Source organism: Nomascus leucogenys, chromosome 7b (assembly GCF_006542625.1).
Source record: "Nomascus leucogenys isolate Asia chromosome 7b, Asia_NLE_v1, whole genome shotgun sequence".
NCBI classification, from domain to species: domain Eukaryota; kingdom Metazoa; phylum Chordata; class Mammalia; order Primates; family Hylobatidae; genus Nomascus; species Nomascus leucogenys.
This window is the reverse complement of record NC_044387.1, coordinates 97,942,733-97,958,859: the sequence shown is the minus strand read 5'-3', so window position 1 is coordinate 97,958,859 and position 16,127 is coordinate 97,942,733. Positions and strand designations below refer to the sequence as shown.

General features: G+C 38.3%; 1 long non-coding RNA gene across 1 annotated transcript in view; it reads right to left on the bottom strand.

Annotated features, from left to right (window-relative positions):
- Positions 1–8,911: 8,911 nt before the first annotated feature.
- Positions 8,912–16,127, bottom strand: part of LOC100592945 — an 82,270-nt gene continuing 75,054 nt past the window's right edge. Inside the window, exon 4 of the long non-coding RNA XR_004030871.1 lies at positions 8,912–10,190. This is a non-coding gene — a long non-coding RNA (uncharacterized protein C9orf85). The remainder of the gene's footprint in view (positions 10,191–16,127) is intronic.

Genomic DNA, 16,127 nt, shown 5'->3' with positions numbered 1-16,127 from the left:
AAGAATTTATACTAATGGATCATTTCCATATCAAATAATTATTTTAATAGGCATCAATGTTTTATATAAAATTCTCATCTGAGAACTTAATATAAACCTGAAATTGTAATATCATTGAAAATTAGAAGTTCCACTTGTACACAATTGCTCTCCTTTCTATTACAATCATTCTTTTTTTTTCTTTTCATTCTCAGTTCTCACATACAGGCTATATAAATTAGAGTTGCCAAGGAACAAATACCACTAAAGGTAACCAATACGTAAATAAGCAAATAAATTAAATTAATGCAGTAAAAGGAACAAAATAGAAATAAAAGGAAATACTTGTGGAAACCCAGCTTTGGTATTACACTAAAACAGCTACCATCCAATCCACACTTTAATTTGCTATATTCTCTTTAATCCCTTTTAGTATAATGGCATAATTCAAGTTAAACACTAAATTAAAACTAGGTAACAAAAGCAAAGCCAAGGTATTTAAGGTTTAAGACCAAAACTAAGAAATGCACAATAGAATATATGAATATTTCTTATAATTAAGCGATCAAGTGAAGAGAAAATATTTGGGATTTGACTTAATTTTCAAGATTGAGGCCGGGGCGCGGTGGCTCACGCTTGTAATCCCAGCACTTTGGGAGGCCGAGGCGGGCGGATCACGAGGTCAGGAGATCGAGACCACGGTGACACCCCGTCTCTACTAAAAATACAAAAAATTAGCCGGGCGTGGTGGCAGGCGCCTGTAGTCCCAGCTACTCGGAGAGGCTGAGGCAGGAGAATGGCGTGAACCCAGGAGGCGGAGCTTGCAGTGAGCCGAGATCGCGCCACTGCACTCCAGCCTGGGCGACAGAGCGAGACTCCGTCTCAAAAAAAAAAAAAAAAAAAAAAAAATTTTCCAGATTGAACAGGCTATATGTGGAGCAAATAATTCAATCACAAAGGAAAGAGCCATCAGCTTGTACCTAGTTTGCATAAAAGCCAAATCATTGCATATTACAATGTTCCACAGTATTCTGACTATTTTATAAACAACCACAGTTCTTTACATGGAACCCTGAATTCCAGTCCACTGAAAATTAAAATACTATCATTATTGAGTTGATTTTTTTCCAAAGACATCAAAAATATTTATCACCTCCCTACGACTTTGATATCAAAATAAGGAGACTTTTCCATTTTAAGCCACTTTACATAGATAATTTCTTTGAGTTCAAATCAATGTAAAAGTTGTCTGGTTAACCAGCATCACACATTAATAATTTAAGAGGTAGAGTTTCTGAGTTTAGCTTAATGTGTATGTTATGTTAGAATTGCGTTAGCACATAATTTAGAACTGGTATTAGCTTTTTATAATTAGGTGGCACTGCCTTATTTGATTGTCTTTAAAGTATTGCAAAATCTAATTAACAGAAGGTATCTAAAACAAAGATTCATTGAAATCTGAAAGCATGCTTTAAGTAGAATTGCTCTATAGTAATATAAACTCATTTATGTGTAAAAATATATATGCTTTAATATAATAAATATATACTTTCTAAAGCCAAAGAAAAAATAGTGTAGGGGGACACATGAAATTCTTTATAATGGTTCCTTCTACAAAGAACGGGTATGTTTGTATATGTATCTGTGAGTGGAGAAAGCTTCTACTTTTTAATTCTACTTTCTCTATTTTCATTTTTATATAAAAAATTATATTTTTATGTATTACATATGTAATTTTTTCATAGAAGAACTTAGAGTGAAGAATCTATGGTAATCTCTCACAGGTCAGACTGGAAAGGCAGTGAAACCAACTTTCAGTCAACTCTTCTAGTGTATAAGTTTACTGAGGGCATGGAATTTTTTTATTTCTATGCATTCTCTCCTTGATGCCAGTGGAGTAATTTATACAAAATAGGTTTTTGATAACTGAACATATTTGAACACATAAGTGAAGAAATAAATACAAGTCAGCAGCAGATAACGACCAGAAAATCTGACCTTGAAATTATCACAGAAGAGTTACTGCAAAATGCAAAAACAAGGGCCTGTGACTGGAGAACAGCACAGGCATTATTGCTCAGCAGCAGAGTCCCAGTGCGCAGGGTGTTGGAATTGAAATAGAAATAAAGTCTTGAAGAAACCAGGAGAGGAACTCCGTCCTGGAAGCAAGAAGACACATTCTGTTCCTACAAGTCTTAAATGGGTCTAGCAATTGAAACTTGGTCATAATAAACAAGGTTGAAAAACTATGCCCATTAAATAGATGGCATCGAGGTTGATGCAGTGCTGCGTTTAGGGAGAAGAACGAAATTCCTCTTTGTCTTTCTGCTCTCAGAAAATGGCCTGGTCACAGGGCCTCTGTTCAATGTGAAGCCAGCCACCAGAAATTAAGCCATTGCAGGATATACAGCAGAATTAGAAAGCCAGAAAAGAGACCGGTCTCCCCACCCAGCCCAACTCCCTCAATCTATGAGATACATGTGAAACCAGCAGTAGAATAGTAGAGGTGACGAAAAGGGATTCTAGAGAGGAGATTTTCACTTGTCATGTCTTCCAGCCTGCTAGAATAATAGAGAAAAATGTTTAATGTTTTGGACATGTCCCAAATGTTTTCAGTATTTTCCCACTCCTACTGCTATTTCTGTAATTCAGGGCTAATCATTCCCTGACAATACTATTTCAGTCTTGGGCTAACTGGACTCCCTGAGTCCAGTCTATCCCTCCTCCAGTCCAAACACTATACCGCTCCTACATTCGCATTTCAAAAACCTCAAACATCATTGCCTGTTTGAATTTCTCAATAACTCCCTGTTACACACCAGAAGTTTAATTTTTTTTTTCTTTGAGATGGAGTTTTGCTCTTGTCACCCAGGCTGGAGTGCAGTGGTGCAATCTCAGCTCACTGAAACCTCCTCCTCTTGGGTTCAAGTGATTCTCCTGCCTCAGCCTCTCGAATAGCTGGGATTACAGGCACCTGCCACCATGCCCGGCTAATTTTTCTATTTTTAGCAGAGATGCGGTTTCACCACGTTGGCCAGGCTGGTCTCGAACTCCTGACCTCAGGTGATCTGCCCGCCTCAGCCTCCCAAAGTGCTGGGATTACAGGCATGAGCCACCACTGCACCCGGCCCAGAAGTTCAATTTCTTAAGGTGTCATAGTAGGTCTGAGTGGATTAAAATGCTGTAGCTATAATTTAGTTATAGACAGTGAAGTACAATAAAATCTGTAGATAGTAAGTTTTTAAACACTGAGGCAGAAATAGGAAATAATGTGATAATTCTAAAGAAAAAAGGTCTCCTAGTGAAAGACTTGAAAAGAAAGATGACTATGATTGGAATAGAGATCGGAAAAAAACTGCTTAAGCAAAGACTAAGGCTGACTGAAGCAGTGAGTTGGAAATATGTTCATTTTAAGGAAACAGAGCACACAATATAGTTAATTCAGAGACAGACTGATGGAGTATTTCATGTTTTGATTGAAAAAAAAAAGGATATAACTCCTTAAAGAATAGGAAGTTTCAATGAGCTTTTGAGATCAAGGCAAATGATGTAATCAGCATTCTACAGCTCAAGTATAATCATGCATCACTTAATGATGAGGATATACTTTGAGAAACGTGTCCTCAGACAATTTTGTCATTGTGCAAACCACATAGAGTGTACTTACACAAACCTAGATGGCGTAGCCTACTACACACCTAGTATATGGTACAGCCTATTACGCCTAGGCTACAAATCTGTACAGCAGGTTACTCTACTAAATACTGTAAGCAATTGGAACACAACAGTAAGTATTTATGTATCTAAACATATCTAAACATGGAAAATGAACAGTAAAAATATGGTAGAAAACATAAAAAATGGTACACCTGGACAGGGCACTTACCATGAATGTGGCTTGCGGGACAGGAAGTTGCCCTGGGTGTGCGAGTGAGTGAGTGGTGAGTGAATGTGAAGGCCTAGGACATGACTGTACAACACCGTAGAGTCTGTAAACACTGTACACTCAGGCCACGCTATGTTTATTTTAAAATATGCTTCTTTCTTCAATAATAAATTAACTGTGGCTTACTGTAATCCTTTTGCTTTATAAACTTTTTAATGTTTTAAACTTTTTGACTCTTTTGTAGAAACACTTAGCTTAAAACACAAACACATTGTACACCTGTACAAAAATATTTTCTTTATGTCCTTATTTTATATGCTTTTGCATATTTTTCTATTTTTTAAGCTTCTTTATTAAAAACTAAGATGTAAGCCTGGTACAGTGGCTCAAGCCTGTAATCTCAGCACTTTGGGAGGCCGAGGCGGGCGGATCACCTAATGTCAAGGGTTCAAGACCAGCCTGGCCAACATGGTGAAAGCCCATCTCTACTAAAAATACAAAACTTAGCTGGGCATGGTGGCATGCACTTGTAATTCCAGCTACTTGAGCAACTGAGGCCAGAGAATCACTTGAACCTGGGAGGAGGGGTTGCAATGAGCCAAGATTGCGCCACTACACTCCAGCCTGGGCAACAGAGCAAGACTCCAAGACTCCGTCTAAAAAAAAAAAAAATGAAGACACAAACACACACATTAGCCTAGGCCTACACAGGGTAAGGATCATCAATATCACTGTCTTCCACCTCCACATCTTGTCCCACTTGTAAGTCTTCAGGGCACCAACACGCATGCAGCTGTCGTCTCCTGTAATAACAATGCCTTCTTCTGGAACACCTACTGAAGGACTTGCTGTTTAACAGGCCGTTTACAGTCACCTGAGGCTATTTTAGAGTTAACTTTTTTTAAGTAGAAAGAGAACACTCTAAGATAATGGTAAAAAGTTTTGTATAATAAATACATAACCATTTATTAGAATTATCAAGTGTTTTGTACTGTACATAATTGTATTGCTATACTTTTATATGACTGGCACTGCAGTAGGTGTGTTTACACCAGCATCACTACAGAAATGTGAGTAATGCCTTGTGCTACAATATTACAATGGCTATGACAGCATTAGCAATAGCAATTTTTCCACTCCATTCATTATTACCTTATAGTACCACTGTTGTATATGCAATCCATCCTTGACCAAAATACCATTATGACTGGGGCATGGCTGTATTCAATTAAGTTTCAATTGTATCTTGAGTTGGCCAGAAGTGGATTCAGTTTACTCCAATCTAACTAGACAGACTTACATGGATACAATAAAGTGAACTTCTGGTTTAAAAAATAATAAACATCCCTATTACTAAGAGGCATTAGATACGGGTGAAGTAAATAATAGGATTACAGTCTTTGCCCCTACATGTAATAAAGGTATACGTTCCTAGTTCAAGCACTTTCCTTCAGGATGGATGTCACGGAAGAAATGACACTAGTGAGTGATGGACTGTAATTTTGCCATCAGGGAAACTTCATCTGTAGATTCCAGTACAAAAGGTTCAAACTGAGGCTCAAAACTAATAAAAACCAGCAAAATACAGACTACAACAATCACACCCCATGTTCTCACTTTCTGTTACTTTCATTTTCAGTTACTACCACCTGGAGATGAGGGTTGTTTCTTACTGACTAACTTTTCAGTGACATTTATTAAAAGCCAGTGCTGGCTGGGCACAGTGGCCCACACCTGTAATCCCAGCACCTTGGGAGACCAAGGCAAGAGGATTACTTGAGTTCAGGAGCTTGAGACCAGCCTGGGCAACATAGAGAGACCTTGTCTCTACTAAAAGCTTAAAAAATTAACCAGGCATGGTGGCACATGCCTGAAGTCCCAGTTACTCAGGAGGCTGAGGTGGGAGGATTGCTCAAACCTGGGAGGTAGAGGCTGCAGTGAGCCATGATCAGGCCACTGCAATCCATCTTGGGAAACAGAGCAAGACCTCTGTCAAAAAAACAAAAAAACCAACCAACCAACAAACAAACAAAAAAACCCCACAATGCCTAATAGTTAATGGCTCAACTCTTTATTAAAGGAAAAAATATTTAGAAAAAATATGTGATACTAAAACACTCTGAACTTAGCATTCTTTGATGATTACATGGTAGCCATTTTTGCTTTTTCATCCTACTACTTAGAGTAATATGTAATAGAGATCACATAAAAATAGAAAAATCCTATATAAATTCTACTACTTAGGATCATATATAAATCATGTTTAACTTTCCTTTATTTCATAGTTAGTATATAGTGCAGTGTTAAAGACTGTGAACTCTAAAATCAGAACAATTGAGATCAAATCTTAGCTCTGTTACTTTCTGGCCATGAAATAACATGACCTAATTATTTAACTTCTCTGATTTCAGTTTTCACATCTCTAAAGTGAGGATAATAAAGGATTCTACTTTATAGTTTATATGGATGAGTAAATGAGTCAATATCTAAAAAAGATTTAGACATTGCCAGAGATATAAGAGCTCTCAAGGTGAGGAAAATCACAAAATGTAATTTTAGGATTCCTCTATTGATATGTAATTATTTCTATTGTCCCTTCTGGGGAAACAGAGATCATCGATACCCTCCACACTGCTACATGGTCAAGTCCAAGTCTTCTTCTCACTTAACTCACCAGCACTGGGAAACACTGTCTTCACTTGGCTTCCATTACATGGTCCTCCTCCTGGTTCTCCTCCTTCCAACGCATCCCTTGGTCTTCTGCTTATTCCACCTTTTCTCAATTGTACAGGAAAGTACCATCAGGGTCAGTGCATCCTCTTTTATCTTTATGTAATTTCATCTAGATAATGATTTATGAATACACTGTTAAGTGATGTTTCCTACATTTAAATCTCCCAGGCAGAACTGCCCCTTGAACTCAAAATTCCTATATCCAACTACCTAGAAAAGATCACCACGTAAATGGCGAAGAGATAGTCCACCTTCAAAATCTTCCGAACTGAAAATTTGATCTTTCCCTTTACCTGTCTTGCCACAGTCTTTCTGATCTTACTTTACAGCAATGCTAACCTTTTAGTAGTTTAGGGTAAAAGTCTTGAAAATATCCAGGGTCCTCTTTTCTCTAAGGACAGATACCTAGTCTGTTAGTAAATTTTTTTGCTCCTACCTTCACTCCATATCCCACCAAATATGAGCATTTCATGGCATTTGTACAGCAACTATTTTGGTCTAGGCCTGCATCATCTCTTACCTAGATTATTTCATCGATTTCAAATTGGCCTCCCTGCTTTTGCCCTTCCCTCAATAGTGAGTTAGAAACTCAGTGGCCAAAGGGATGCTTCTAAAATGTAATTCCAATCATGTCACTCTTCTGCTCACAATCCTTGTCACTCACAGCAAAAATGAAAGCCTTCCAAGGGTCCCACAAGGAAGACCAGACCCTGGTACTTCTCTATCTCGCCTGCTCCTCTCCTAATAACTAATAAACAATAACAATGATAGTCCCTTTCATACCTAAAAAGAATCGATTGACCAACACAAGCAATCTATAATAGAATGAGAGAATCAAAAATTCTATGTCTTACATGGGTAAACAACTGGAGCCATTCCCAAATGGACTCGGCTGGGCACAGTGGCTCACGCCTATAATCCCAGCACTTTGGAGGCCGAGGCCGGCAGATCATGAGGTCAGGAGATCGAGACCAGCCTAGCTAACACGGTGAAACCCCCGTCTCTACTAAAAATACAAAAAATTAGCCGGGCGTGGTGGCGGGCGTCTGTAGTCCCAACTACGTGGGAGCCTGAGGCAGAAGAATGGCGTGAACCCGGGAGGCAGAGCCTGCAGTGAGCCGAGATTGCGCCACTGCACTCCAGCCTGGGCAACAGAGCGAGACTCTATCTCAAAAAAAAAAAAAAAGAAGAAGAAGAAGAAGATTAATCCACTCTTTCAATGGCGTTTTCTTTTTTCTAGAAAGCCACATATGGGAGAATACATGAAAATGACTTTGAAAAAGTTACTAAAGATTTTATTATTTTGTCTGTTTTTTGCTGACTTTGCAAAAAACAAGATAGGTATTAGAAGGCAGAAAGAAATAAAAAGTAGAAAAGAAAGAGAGGGAAGGAAGGCAGGCAGGAAGGAAGGAAAGAAAGGAGGGAGGGAGGAAGGAGAAAAGAGAAAGCAGAGAGAGCGAGAGAGAGAGAGGGAAAGAAAGAGAGAGGAAAGGAAAATTGAGACAGGGAGAAAGAGGCCAGGCGCGGTGGCTCACACCTGTAGTCTCAGTACTTGGGGAGGCTGAGGCAGGTGGAACACTTGAAGCCAGGAGTTTGAGATAAATCTGGCCAATCTGGCAAAACCCCAGCTCTACAAAAAATACAAAAAAAATTAGCCAGGTGTGGTAATGCCTGCTACTCTGGAGGCTGAGGTGGAAGGATCATCTGAGCCTGGGAGGCCCAGGCCGCAGTGAGCTGCGATAGGTCCACTGCACTCCAGTCTGGGTGCAGAGAGAGACTGTGCTTCAAAAAAAAAAAAAAAAAAAGAGGGGAAGGAGGAGAAAGGAACCAAAGAGAGAGGAAGATATAGATACGCTGCATACCAATAAACCTAAAATTACTTTGCATAATATTTCTGTATTTATAATACATAAAGCAACAATTCATTCCAAAATAAATTTCACTAATATAGATGTCCTAAATATATGTAAAACCACATATACATTCAACTAAGTTGCAAAACATGTTAAATAATATCAAATATTTCAATATTGATCCCTACTGACACACTACAAGAGTTCCCTAACTGAAGAACCCGGATTAGGATTGTCATAGTAACTAACATATTCTGAAATAATTTATCTATAAATACAGAACTTAAATACAGCTTGCCGATGTACACTTTACTCAGAAATGATTTTTATTCAAAACCTCATATATTTGACATTCATATGCAAATTTATAACTACCGATGGAATTGTTTTCCTTGTGTTTGAGATGCAGAGCAATCCTGTCCAGCTGCCATACCTGTGGGTTATTAATTAACTTCACATTCACCATTATTAAAATATTTTATTACCCATGATTGAATGTGGTAATGAAAAATAACTACTTGTCACAGGCAAATATTATCAAAAGTGCAATAGGGCAATGAGGGCCACACAACCAAAAATGTAATCCATTTGTCTTTCATGGAAGAATCTAATAAAGCTAGAGAGACGCAATAGTATAACTAAATACCTCTTGGTTTATTTGTGGGGGAGAAGGAGAAACTAAGGGAAACAATGATACTATTTTGATATTATTTATCTTTAGGTGCTCAAATAATTCTTGCAATACTTAACATGTCTGGAAACATAGGATATTTGCCATTTATGGAAAATATGAAAAATAAAGCTAAATTTAGAAAAAGTCACATATTCTAATAAAATATACTAAGGGAATTAGTTCTGGCCATAAGATAAATTGATCACATAAATCTCCAGCAAAATATATTAATAGCTACAGTAAAATCCAATAAAACAAAATTAGCAGCTTTATGCCTCGGGGCACATTCAACTTCTCTTACAGATCCCAACTTCCAGACACCATTTTCAGCTCAATGCCCTGTCTCTCTGCTAAAACGCATTTCGTTTTTAAGAAATCCATTTTTTCTCAAATAAGGAATCTTTGTATTAGAAATGTACAAATGTTTTAAATTAGCATTTGAACAAATAACTAGAGAAAAACTTACATATACTTGCCTTTCTATCATTTGTAGTTTAAAAATATACCAAAACAAAAATAATGTTTTTAATTCTGGAAGTAATGTTCCCATAGGCATGTCTACTAAATGAAATATTATAATGAAGATATTTTGCAAACTCTAAAGTAATAAAATGTAAGGCAGTATTGTCATTTTATTTGCAAGGAAACATTTAAGACAGAGACTTTGTAATGTAAGTTGGCAAACAAAACATTACTGTCTTAAACATTTTGATTAACAGAACTTTGATATTTTTAAAAAACGCTCTTTTGCTGATATATTAAATCACCCAATCTCCTTCCAAAGTAGGCAAATTTATTTTGTTCAGCAAATATCATAGTTACGTATTAGCATAACATGGTTAGTAATTTATTATTCACAAGCTTATTTAAGTTGTTAAACAGCTAATCTTTGTAATACTTTACATGTAAGATCCACATTATTTATAAGAAGAGAATGCATGTCTTCTCACAATGCTGAAGTAGGGTAATATTAGTTCTTAAGATGCATACTGATGAGATGCACACAAGTTTCTCAGAAGCCAACCAGACTCAAGACATATGTCAAATTACACTCATCTTTCCAATTCTGTGAAGACAAATTAATTTTCACACTATGTTAGAGAAAAGCAAATCACCTTTATCTCCTCAGAAATACCATGTGTAGCCAAAAAATTAATTAATTAATTAAATACAATTTTAAAACCACCCACTCTTTTGTTAGTCCCTGTATCTCCTGTACAGATGCTAGGCTCAATGTCCTTTGTACTGACTGAATGCTGGGTTGCGACACTTTCTTATCCTCCTCTATCCCTGAAAAGCCATGCTATTCATCACACTGGAAAAGGCAGATATTTCAAGGGGAAACAGTAAGTTGGAAAGAGGGTTTGGATAACAGAGCAGGAAGTCATTCTGTTTTTCTTGAGTCTCACTCTATAGGGCTTAGACATCAAGGAGCCCAGGTAAGTTGAGGCTCTTCTTTGGTGAAGGGATGAAAGACTTCACATGAAGCCAAGGACTGTGGTAGGAATATTGTCTGTCCAGGACCTCAAGGAGGCCAGGCGCAGTGGCTAATGCCTGTAATCCCAGCACTTTGGGGGGTTGAGGTGGGTGGATCACGAGGTCAGGAGTTCGAGACCAGACTGGGGTTTAGTAGAAATCTCGTCTCTACTAAAAATACAAAAATTAGCCAGGCGTGGTGATGCACATCTGTAATCCCAGCTACTCGGGAGGCTAAGGCAGAAGAATTGCTTGAACCCGAGAGGCAGAGGCTGCAGTGAGCTGAGATCGTGCCACTGCATTCCAGCCTGGGTGACAGAACGAGACTCCATCTCAAAAAAAAAAAAAACAGAACCTCAAGGAATAGTTGAGTAAAACTCTGTAGTGTAAACTATTTTTTCTAATTGCATGTTTTTATATTTTCTTGTCTTCTCCAAACATTTAGTTCAGTCTTACTGAAATATTTTCACCTGGCCTATACTTTGCTAAAAAGAATTAAGTGTGTCTTCCCAACCTCCTCCTCTTAGGCCAGAGGTTAAACAGGAAGAAACAACTTTCCTGAAATCAAGATGATAGTGACAGTGGTAATATTCTAAAAAAAAAAAAAAAAAAAAAAATTAAGTCATGGTAGTGTGGAGAGATGACCAGAATCTTGCTTCTGCATAAGAAAATATTTCCTTTATTGCCAATCTTAGAGTATATGCATAATGTTATTAAAAAATCAGTGGGTTTTCCTTCCGTTGAAGAAACAAGGAAGCATTTTAGGGAGGAGGTATTTTTTGCATTTTCAGTTTTTTGGTTTTTTTTTTTTTGGTTTGTTTAGGTTTTTTCATAACATTTTCATTCGAGATATTAGGTTAATAACTAGTAGAACTGAAAATTGTTCAACATTTTAGAAGCAACCTTTCATGGATTGACTTGTGATTTGGACCAGCTTAAAAATGGTATTTACAGATTCAGGACAACATCCAATCCATCAGAAAAGCCTTTGGCTCTACCTTTACCATATACCTGGAATCCAGCCACTTCTCAACAGCTCCCCTGGTATTATCTTGGTAATCTGCAGCAAAGGCCTCCTAACTCATCCGCCTCATTATACCCTTATCCCCTGCAGTCTATCTTCAGCACAGCAGCCAGAATGATCATTTAAGTATAAGCCACATCATGCCACTCTGATGAAATACCCAGAAATGTTTTTCCACATCAATCTTGGCAAATTCCTTTTGTGGCCTCAGAGAGGATGTATAATCTACACTCCCTTCCCCACCATTTACATCTCAGAATCCCTCTTCTCCTGCTCTCTTGATGACTTTACTCACTCGGCTCCAGCCACAATGACCTTTTCATACTTGCTCCAATACCAAATGTGCTTCCGGCAGCAGGCCTTTTGTACTAACTGTTCCTTCTGCCCGGAAAAAAATCCCCTCTTCTCCAATGTATCTGTAAAGCTAAATCCCTCCTTCACATTTTTGATTGTCACCTTCTTAACAGAACCTACCCCAACCAAAGTACTTAAAACTGAAACTCTCCTTACCTACATCCAAACTCCCTAACTTGCTCTAATTTTCCATTTTCGAAGCTCCGTGTATTCTTCAAATATGCAATATAGTTTACTTATATATTATGCTCAGTTTTATCACCTATGATCTGTATTCCTTACTATAAGTTCCATGAGTGAAGAAATTTTTGTTTTGTTTACTTACTACATCTAAAGCATTTGGAACAGTGTCGAACACACAACAAACACTCAGTAAATTGTTGCTCTAAAAAAATTAAGGAAACAGCAGATGCAAACAAGACCACCCTAATCCTAACAACGAATTCCACAACTGCTGCATAGAGGAGGTGTCCTCATTCATTATTTTAATCCATATTAATACAGCCTAACTAGGGTCCTGACAGAGTTCCAGGTGTGGGAATATAATGAAGTGAAAAAGCTAACATGGTCCCTGACTACATAAGCCCGTGTGGGAGACACAAAAAATTTCAAACATCTCAAAAGTAAACTTAATTTGTTTTAATACAGTCACAGGCAGGTACACCAGTGCTCTAGGGAGATTTGACTTAAGGAAGAATGCCAAACAGGCTTACCTAAGAAAATTACAACTGAGCTGAACTCTGAGGGATGAGTGTGAATGACTAAAATAGAAAAAAAGGAAAGAAAATTTCATGAGAATGGCATAACATGTGCAAAGACCTTGTAGTGAAAGAAAACACATTTCTTAGGCACCTAATTGATGACAATGGCGGCAAGAGCTAAAAAACCAAATGAAGACCAGGAGGTGAATGGTCCCTTGCAGTCATGTAATTTGACAGGCATGAGCATGATCTTTGTAAATCATGTTAAAGATTTACACCTTTACACTAAGAGAAATCGGGAGCTGTTAAAGGATGTGAGTGTATGTGTATGCATTCATGTATGTATGATAAAGGACATTGGACTAGTTACTGACAACATCAAATTCAGGTTTGAAAATAGGGCTGTGATAACCAGACATCCAGATGCATTAGAAGGAAGTTGGACTCCTTCCTCACACCCTACACAAAAATTAACTCAAAATGGATCAGAGTTGAGCCGGGCGCAGTGGCTCATGCCTATAATCCCAGCACTTTGGGAGTCTGAGGTAGGCAGATCACAAGATCAGGAGATGGAGACCATCCTGGCCAACATGGTGAAATCCCGTCTCTACTAAAAATACAAAAATTAGCTGGGCATGGTGGTGCATGCCTGTAATCCCAGCTATTCAGGAGGCTTGAGGCAGGAGAATCACTTGAACCAGAGAGTCGGAGGTTACAGTGAGCCAAGATCCCGCCACTGCACTCCAGCCTGGGCGACAGAGGGAGACTCTGTCTCAAAAAAATAAAAATAAAAATAAAAAGGATCAGAATCTTAAATGTAACACTTAGAAGAAATAGAGGAGTAATGCTTGCCTCGGCAGCACATATACTAAAACTGGAAAATAGAGGAGTAAATTGTTGTGACCTGGGGTTAGACAAAGGCTTTTTTGACATGACATCAAAGTACAAGCAACAAAAGAAAAATTAGAAAATCAGATTTCATAAAAATTAAAAACTTTTCTCCTGCAATAAATGACATCAAAAAAGTAAAAAGAAAAATTACACAAAATGGGAGAAAATATCCTAAAGACAACTCAACAAAGGACAACACAGTTAAAAAAAAGAATAGGAAAAGAATTTGAATCAAAGATATGCAGATGGCTGTTATGGTTTAAATGTTTCTGTCGCCCTCCAACTACACGTGTTGAAACCCTAAGCCCCAAGGTGATGGTATTAGGAAGTGGGGACTTTTGGGAGGTGATTAGGTCATGAGGACAGAGCCCTCATGAATGGGATTAGTGACTCTATAAAAATGGATTGAAGGCTGGGCATGGTAGCTCACACCTGTCATCCCAGCACTTTTGGAGGCTGAGGTGGGCAGATCACCTGAGGTCAGGAGTTCAAGACAACACTGGCCAACATGGTGAAACCCTATCTCAACTAAAAATACAAAAATTAGCCGGGCGTGGTGGCAGGCACCTGTAATCCCAGTTACTCAGAAGGCTAAGGCAGGAGAATCACTTGAACCCAGGAGGCGAAGGTTGAAGTGAGCCGAGATCATGCCACTGCACTCCAGCCTGGGTGACAAGAATGAGAGCCATCTCAAAAAATAAAAATAAAAATAAAAATAAAAATGGATTGAAGGAGCTTGTCTACTCTTTCCACTGTGTAAAAGCACAGCTACAAGGCACTCTGTCTGTAAGAACAAGAGCTTTCACCAGGTAATGCCAGCACCCTAATCTTGGACTTCCCCGTCTTCATCACTGTGAGAAATGAATACATTTCTTTTGCTTGTAAGTTACTCAGTTTAAGGTCCTTTGTCATAGCAGCCCAAACAGAAATAAGACAATGGTGAGCAAGCAAAATATATGCTCTACATCTTTAGTCATTAGGGAAATGCAAATCAAACCCACTAGGAGGTACCCACCTACTCTTTCAAGAAAATATATAATCAAAAAGTCACCTAATAACGGTTTTTGGTGGGGAGGATGTAAAGAAATTAGAACCTTCTATGCTTTGCTCTCCAAAATTCAGGTGTTGCAACTAAGGGCCAATGTGATAGTATTAAGAGGTAGAGCCTCAGAGAGGTGATTAGGCCAGGAGATCTCCCTCACGAATGGAAGTAAGACTGTTATGAAGGAGGCCTGCCTGTTATGAAGGAGGCCTGCTTTGCACAGGCCTGCTTGCTTACTTGCTCTTCTGCCTTCTGCCATGTGAGGACACAACGTCCCTCCCCCTAATAGTATGCAGCAACAAGGTGCCATCTTGGAAGCTGGGAGATACCCTCGCCAGACACTAACCCCGTCAGCACCTTGATCATGAACTTCCCAGCCTCCGGAACTGTGAGAAAACACATTTCTGTTCTTCATAAATTAGAACAGTCTCAGGTATTCTGTTATAGCAGCACAAACAGAATATGACAGAACCCTTAGAAACTGCTGATGGAAATGTGTCATAGTGCAGTGCTTTGGAAAACAGTTCAGCAATCTCTCATAATGTCATAGAGTTCCCATATGATTCAGCAATTTCACTCCAATGTATATACCAAAGGAAAAACATACAGTCACACAAAAATGTGAACAAGAATGTTTATAGGCCGGGCACAATGGGTCACTCCTGTAATACCAACATTTTGGGAGGCCAAGACAGATGGATTACCTGAAGTCAGGAGTTCGAGACCAGCCTGGCCAATATGGTGAAACCCCGTGTCTACTAAAAATACAGAAATTAGCTGGGTGTTGTGGCACAGGCCTGTAGTCCCAGCTACTGAGGAGGCTGGGGCAGGAGAATCGCTTGAACCCAGGAGGCAGAGGTTGCAGTGAGCCAGGATTGTGCCACTGCACTCCAATCTGCACGACAGTGAGACTCCGTCTCAAATAATAATAATAGTAATAATAATAATGTTTATAGCAGCATTATTTATAACAGTCAAAAATAGAAAAATCCCAAATGTCCATCAACTGATGAACAGATAAACAAATGTGATTTAATCATACAAAGGAATATTATTTGTCTATAAAAGAGTATTCAGTACTAATACATGTTACAATACGGGTGAACCTGTAGAACATCATACTAAGTGAAATTAGCCAGTCACAAAAAGTCATATATTTTATTATTCTATTTGTGAAACATCCAGAATAGGCAAATCCATAGACACAGAAAGTAGTTTAGTGGTTGCCAGGGGCTGGAAATGGCTAAAGAGAAAATACAGAATGACTGCTAATAGGTACAGGTCATTTTTGGTGGGTGATAAAATGTCCTACCATTGATTAACAATTGCACATCTCTGTGAATATACTAAACAATTGAATTGTACACTTTAGGTAAGTAAATTTTATGGTGTATAAACTCTATTTCAATAAAACTATTATAAGAAAAAAACAAAAAGTTAATGATTATTGGCACAGACTGTGGAGTTAGACTGCCTAGCTTTGAGTTCTGGCAGCAGTACCACTTAATTAAACAT